The sequence below is a fragment of the Grammomys surdaster genome, unplaced genomic scaffold, assembly GCF_004785775.1.
Source record: "Grammomys surdaster isolate TR1022 unplaced genomic scaffold, NIH_TR_1.0 126906, whole genome shotgun sequence".
Lineage (NCBI taxonomy): Eukaryota > Metazoa > Chordata > Mammalia > Rodentia > Muridae > Grammomys > Grammomys surdaster.
The window spans coordinates 1,992,750-1,998,473 of NW_021621692.1; the positions used below are offsets into that span (position 1 = coordinate 1,992,750).

At 45.5% G+C, this 5,724-nt stretch overlaps 1 pseudogene; it reads right to left on the reverse strand.

Annotated features, from left to right (window-relative positions):
• LOC114615599 lies at window positions 1-470 on the reverse strand (annotated as a pseudogene).
• Between the last annotated feature and the right edge of the window lie 5,254 nt (window positions 471-5,724).

Sequence of the window (5,724 nt, forward strand, 5' to 3'; positions counted from 1 at the left end):
TTATTTCTTGCATTTGAAGTATTCCTCAATGACATCCTTGGCCTGAGATTCTTTGCCATAATCCTTAACCACTACACAACTGCAACCAACCACTTTCCGTGGCTTCCCCTCTCAATCGATTTTACAGAGGCCCACCCATTCCCCTAGTTTCTTGTCGTCAACCTTTATCAGGTTGATTTGGTGCTCGGCACAAAGTGCCTCCACCAGCTTGACATACATGGGCTCATCACAGTCGGATGCAAGCACACAGAGATGGGCTTGGCGCTTGTCTAAGGCTTTGGCAGCTTCGCGTATGCCACGTGCTAGGCCATCGTGGATGAGGGCGGTCGGTCTTCAGCACGTCTTGTAGAGCTGTGTTGACGTCCATTACACCTCCAGCAGCTATGCCTTCCTCGGCCATGGCGGTGGATTCCGAGTATCGCCGAATCTTGAATGCACCCGAGCTTCCGCCTCCGCGCAAGTTGGCGGCGGCAGAGAAAAAAAAAATGATTTGACTTCTTAAAACCATATTATAGAAAAAATTTTGAACAGGACTGGAGCGATGACTCAGCAGTTAAGAGTCCTTGCTGCACCGTCATTAGGACTGGAATTCCAGTCCCAGCACCCACATTACAAGCATGGCGTGCCATACCCATGCCTGGAACCTTACACCCAAGGAGGCTAGAGACAGGATTGCTGGGACTTGCTGGCTTCCAGCCTAGCCCAGGAAGACATAAGCCACAGGTAGAGAGAGACCCTGCCTAAAAAGGAAAAATTGGGTGGAGGGCGATACAAGAGGCCGCCTGAAGCCTGAAATCCTTGGTGTTTGCAGAGATGGGGGCACCCATACAAATACATAGATATACACTCACACAGACACACCAAAAAAACGCATCTTAGAAGAAAAAGAAAAGAACATTTAAGAGAGACTAGCATAATAAGCCCCCACATACCATTCAGCTCCGAGAGTAACCACAGCGGAAACTGGACACGTTAGATGCATCTATAATCCCAGCACCTGGGAGGCAGAGGTACAAGGATTGCCACAAGTTCAAGGCTAGCCTGGGCTGCATAGTGGATTCCATACCTGGCAGAGCTAGACCCTGCACAGCAAGACCCTGTCTCAGAAAACCAACCAAAAACAAGAGAACAAAACCTTACTGGTTGGTGGCCATCAATCTAGTTAACCTCATATCTGAAGTTTTACTTGCTTCTAGTAGGAAGCAAATCCTAGACTTTGTATCTCGTGATTATCACTGCCTTTGTCTCTAGAAGACAGAACACTTCTCTTAATTTGAAAATTGTCTCATAAGACATTTTTTGGTATCTGGTGTTTTAAACTTTCTAATCATTTTGTGAACAGTTGTAAATGTAGAATCCGTCCAGATCCCTCCATTTTAGACAAAGATGCCAGGAATCTGAAGGGAAATGACTGTCACATGTCACACTGTAGTTCAGCATTTGCTGGTTCACAAATATCCCCAGAACCTAGTGACTGAAGACAACATCTACTTTATTTGTCCTGGCCCATGAGTAAATTGAGTGGTTCTTTAATTTGGGCAAGCAGGGCTGCCCCATGATCTCTAGTCAGTTGACAGCTTGGCTGGGAGCCAGATGACCAAAGTTGGTGTCATGAGAACTGCTGGTTGAGTCCTTGGTTCTCATCTTTGGCAGCTAGGTTATTTGGATCCTGTGTGTCTGTCTGTCTATATGTATGTATGCACTGTGTGTACATATGTATATGTGTATGTATTTATGTATCCATTGTGTGTACATATGTATGTGTATGTCTATATGTATGCACTGTGTGTATACATGTATGTGTGTATGTATGTGTATATGTATGTATATATGTTTATGTGTGTATGTGTGTCTCATGTATGTGAAAGGAAATCAGAAGCTGAACTCAGACCATTAGACTTGTCAGTAGGTGCCTCTGTCTGCTAAGCTATCTCACCAGCTCTGAGGTTCTTTCTTTTTAAAAAGATATATTTTAATCTTAGTCATGTATGCCTGTGTATGTCTGTCTGAATGTATGTCACTTGTGTGGCAGTGCCTGTGGAAGCCAGAGGCTTTGTGTTGCCTGGAGCTGGAGTTTTGGGTGGTTATGAGCTGCCTGCCACGGGTTCTAAGAATCAAACTACCCAACTGCTGAGCCGTCTCCCCAGCTGAGATTTATTTACTTGTCTTTTGTGTGTATGAGTGTTTTGCAGACATGTACTGATGCACACTATGTATGTGCCTGATCTCCTCCTTCTGAGGTCAGAAGAGGGTATCAGATCCTTTGGAACTGGAGTAACAGTGAGAACAACTTTCAGTCTGTGATGGTTTTATCATTTTGTATTCTGCCAGTCAAGTCTGAAGCCAACGTTAGGGTTCAACACTATTTTCACAACCCTACAGTGCCTGACCCAACGTTAGGGTTCAGCACTATTTTCACAACCTGATAGTGCCTGAAAAGTATGAGCCTTAAAAGGCCAATCAGCTCCCTGGCTCAGATGCTTTGAGCCAAGAAAACAATTTCCCAGTGACATTCTCTGGCAGTGTAGGGCTTATCTCCAAAGATATCCTCATGGTTGTTTACAAAACCCAGCTCAAGATCATCAGTGAACTGGGTATCATGAAGGACACTTGGCCTCCAAAACACGGGCTTTGTTTTCTGAAAGTTGATCTTTGCTTTAGTATGGTCCTCAAGCAACCGAGACACTTTCGGTAATGATTCTGTAGAAGCTTTCAGCCAGGGGGCTTATGCTTTAAATTCTAGCACTTGGGAGGCAGAAGCGGGCAGAACTCTTCGAGTTGGAGGCTAGCCTGGTCGATATAGCCAGCAAAACCAAACAAACAAAAAAAACAAAAATGAATTTGAGCTTTTACACGGATGAGGTGACTCATGTCCATAATCTCAGTATTCAGGAGGCTAAGGCAGGAAGGATTTCCACAAGTTCAAGGCTAGCCTTAGCCACATAGTGGGCTTGAGGCCAGCCTGAATTATATAATACCAAGATCCTATTTAAAGAGAGAAAGAGAGAAAGGGAGAGACAGACAGACAGACAGACAGACACATACAGAGAGAGAGAGAGAGAGAGAGAGAGAGAGAGAGAGAGAGAGAGAGAGAGAGCGAGCCTGTGGGCTTGAGTTCAGTTTCTGAAGTGCACAGTAGGAGAGAACCAACTTTTGAAAATTGTCCTTTGATCTCCACATGCAAGTATGGACACATAGATGCATGTGTGCACATATACAAATAAAATAAGCAAATAAAATGGATACAAATTAAAAAACCAAAGCAAAAAGATTTTGAGCCTTTAGCCAGGTGGTGGTGGCACAATGCCTCTAATCCCACCACTTGGGAGGAAGAGGCAGGCAGATCTCTGTGAGTTTGGGGCTAGCCTGGTCTGCATGGCAAATTGGTCAGCCAGGGCTATGCAGTGAGGCCAGGAGTTCAAAACAAACAAACAAACAACACACACACAATGTTTTTATTGAATTCTAATGGTGTACAGAGTCCATCCCAGCATGAGTGGTATCACATCTGGGCAGGTGGTCCTGGGTTCTATAAGAAAGCAAGCTGAGCAAGCCACGGGGAGCAAGCCAGTAAGCAGCATTCTTCCATGCCCTCTGCTTCCCTTTCTGCCTCCAGGCTCCTGCCTTGAGTTCCTGCCCTGACTTCTCACAGAGATAGACAGTGACCTGAGAGTTGTAAGATGACATAAACCCTTTCCTCCCCAAGTTGCTTTTGGCTGTGATGTTTTACCACAACAATGGAATCCCTAACCAAGACTGTTAACCTGTGTTGTGGCCATTTTAATCTCAGAGGTAGACCCAACAGAAACAAGAACATTCACACAAAATTTTGTGCATGCAAATTTGTTACAGTATAACCTATGGCAGTCAAAAAGTACCGGAACCCTCAATGTTCAATTAGCTGATGATGGATGGGTAAATAAAATATCATGTAAATTATACCATGGACTGCGTTCAAAAGAGATGAAGTATTCAGAGACATTGAAGCACAACTGAAGCAAAGAAAGACTATGCAAAGTGAAAGAGGCCGGTTACAAAATGATTCACCCTTAACAATCAGACCACCAGGTCCTATTAGTAGGAAATGTCCAGAATATGCAAATATACAGCTATGCAGGCAGCAGTGGAAACAGGATGAGTGGTGGTGGAGAGGGCTTTGAGGTACATAGGGTCACACTGTCACAGTTGTGCAATTTTGTAACTGTACTAAAAACTACGGAGTGAGTTAGAGTATGCAAATCATATCTCAGTAAGGCTAGTTAAAAAAATAAATAATTTGAAAAGCCAGTTAACCCCCACAGCAGAGTGTTTGCTCAGCATGTACAAGGTCCTGGGTCCAGTTTGTTCTCTAGTGCTGGGCTAGGATGGGGAGGAGGAAGGAAGGAGAGAGGGGTGGGAAGGGGAAGAGAAGGACAAGAAAGAAGGGAGGAAGGAAAGGCGGAGGAGGGAGAGGAGATGGAAAGGGAGGAGAGAAAGGATGGAGACGAGGAAAAGAGGAGGAGAAAAGGAGAAAGGAAGGAGGGGGTATGGTGGGGGGCCGGGTGGGGGAGAAGAGGTCTTACTCCTTCTTTCCAGTCAACTGGGGTTTCAGCTTTCTAAGGGCAGAGACACTAATTCTGCCTCAACCAGCCCCTGAATCCTCAGAATCTAACAGCTTGCTGGATACATGTTAAGAGTTCAAAACCTGTAGAGTGTAATAGAATTTACTGTTTGCTGTGTCATGTATGTGACGGATGACTTTAATGATAAAGTGACCGGTGTGGCAGGCATGGTGGCACTCGCCTTTAATCCCAATACTCTGGAGGCAGAAGTTGGCAGATCTCTGTGACTTCAAGGCCAGCCAGCTAGGGCTACATAGTGAGATCCTGTCTCAAACAAACAAACAAACAAACAAAACAACAAAGAAGATCTACTTATAGAATGGAATTTAAGATGCACATACCCAGGCTAGAGTATAAAAGCCCAGATCATTAAACTAAGGTAGTATTTCTGAGATGCATTTGAAAGGACCAGAAAGCATTTGTTTTCTTTCACCTAGGTGGATCCAGGGACATTTGGGCGGAAGAGAAGGCACTGGGACCAAGGCTTTAAGGATGTTTTTAAAACTACCTGGTCGTGCCAGATGTGGCTGATCACGTTGGGATCACGTTGCCTCAAGTTCAAAGCCAGGCTGGGCTACAGAGCAAAATCCTGTCTCTAAACCCACAGCAGCATCAACCAACCACAACAAAGGCTATTGGACCGTGAGGAACAGCGCAGACTGCAGGCTGCCTACATGAGGAGGAAGTTGAGAGTTTGCTATGTACCGAGCTTTGCCTGAACTGGTACCTTGATTGGAGCAAGCTTCTGCGAGGCACCAAGGATGTGGAGGATGGCTCCGGCCTCACCAGAGAAGTTCCCTAGGTAGCAGGCAAAAGAAAAGTATGGCTGGCTGTGAGGAGAGAAAAAAAGAGACGCAGATAGGGAAGGAAGCTCTGTGAAGAGGAGTCGGCCTGAGATACCGCGGAGCTTGGGGGAGGGGGTGAGGAAAGGCAAGAACTCTAACTGGTTTTTGGAAAGTTAGGAAGGTGGAGGTTGCTGGGCGGTGGTGGCGCACGCCTTTAATCCCAGCACTTGGGAGGCAGGCGGATTTCTGAGTTCGAGGCCAGCCTGGTCTACAGAGTGAGTTCCAGGACAGCCAGGGCTACACAGAGAAACCCTGTCTCTAAAAACCAAAAAAAAAAA